The following is a 1,990-nucleotide window of genomic DNA, read 5'->3' as shown; positions in this document are numbered from 1 at the left end:
AGAGGAAAACAAAGTCATGACAGACTGAGAGAAAACTAAAGAGTGACAGTCATAGTACATGGGGATACAGAAAAGGAGTAAAAACCGATAGAAAAAGAAAGAAGGAGAGAGAAGGAGTAAAAGAAGACTGCTTCCATAGCGAGAGCGTTGCCAGCTCACCCTAAACAGGTAGGTGCTACATGCCTGCTTGACACAAACAGACAGACACTGTATGAGCGTGTGTGCGTGTGTGTGTGTGTGTGCGTGCGTGTGTGTGTGTGCGTGTGTGTGTGTTCGTCTTTCATGCAGATGTGTGTATGAACATACACTCACTGAACACTTGATTAGGAACACTATACTAATACTGGAAAGGGCCCTTTGCTCTCAAAACAGCCTCAATTCTTCGTGCCATTGATTCCACAAGATGTTGGAAACATTCCTTTGAGGTCCATGGTCCATGATGACATGACTGCATCTCACGCTTCCTGCAGATCATTCAGGAGCACTTTCAAACTGTGAATCTTCCGTTCCATCACATCCCAAAGGTGTTCTATTGGATTCAGATCCGGTGACTGGGGAAGGCCACTGAAGAACACTGAACTCAATGTCATGTTCACGAAACCAGTTTGAGACGACTTTTGCTCAGTGACACGGTGCGTTATCATGCTGGAAGCAGCCGTTAGAAGATGGGGACATTGTGGCCATGAAGGGAAGCACATAGTCAGCAACAAGCTGTGGCATTCAAGAGATGATTGATTGGTATTAACAGGTCCAAAGTGTGCCAAGAAAACATTCCCCACACCATTACACCTAAATGAATGAGAAGGTGTACAGTGTTCAGTGAGTGTATGTGCTTGTCAGTTGTGCATGTCTGTTTCATCGGGTAGGGTGCGTCACTGTGTGTGTGTGTGTGTGTGTGTTTTAAATGAGATTACATTCGATCAGATTCAACTTTATTGTCTGTGTTTAAGTACTGAGACAACGATAGTTTGGCATTTAACCAGATATTGCAAATAGTGGCAGTGTGCCAAAGACATGATCATGTAAAGAGTGCATGTTATTACAATGTGTATGTACAGTGAATATGAATACATTCATATAAAGTGAATACACATGAGATGAATATCAATATGATATATATAGTTATGATATGATAATGCATAGTATGATATGTACATAACAAGGGCAAGAGGTCTTGAGGTATGTTACATATATGTAAGATATATCATTAGAGACTAGTATATAAGGTATGCGCAAATAAGCACTAGTGCAAAAGCTAAATTGAAGTCCTGAGTGAGCAGCCAGTAAAGGTATGGGGGGGGAGGGTACACTGATACTGGGAATCAATGTTCCTCTTGTTGGGGGGTGGGGGGGGGGGCTTGTTCAGCAGTATGGAAGAACCTGTCCTTGAGCCTGCTGGTTACTGAGGATCCTGTACCGCTTCTTGGATGACAACGACTTTCCTGGAGGTCCTCGATGGCAGGGAGTTGGGCACTGGTGATGAGCTGGGCGGTTTTCACCACCCAGTATCCTTACATTTTCAAAATCACATCAGGATAAGCTAGTATAAAGCTATTTTGCTGTTTTTTTCTGTGTAGGAAGCAGGCTAATTTACAAGCCGGCCAACTAGTGGTCGTTGTGTGTAAATAGCAGCTTGAGCATTGTAAAGAGGGTGGCTCTTTTAGTAGGTAAAAAAAGGCACGGCTGTTCTAGTGTTAAAACATCAAAACCATAGTAGGAAATCCTTCATCAGTGTTGCCGAAAAGGTCTCTAATGAGTGAGGCACCTGGTCAGTCATGAAGAGGTTGGGGTGGAGAAGAAAGGCTTTCCAAAGCTTCCTTGAATATCAGAGAGCATCATGGGAGACTGGAATGGTATTGGCACCTGAACGGGTTGCAGGGCCTTTTCCGGTCGGAGACAGAGCACCTTCCATACCACACTGTGATGCGGTTTGTCAGGATTCTCGGGATGGTGCACCGGTAGAAGTTGACCAGCATCCTAGGTGAGCTTT

This window comes from Nansenia antarctica (genome assembly GCF_963989245.1).
Source record: "Nansenia antarctica genome assembly, chromosome: 2".
Classification (NCBI taxonomy): Eukaryota; Metazoa; Chordata; class Actinopteri; order Argentiniformes; family Microstomatidae; genus Nansenia; species Nansenia antarctica.
Note: the sequence above shows the minus strand (reverse complement) of the source record.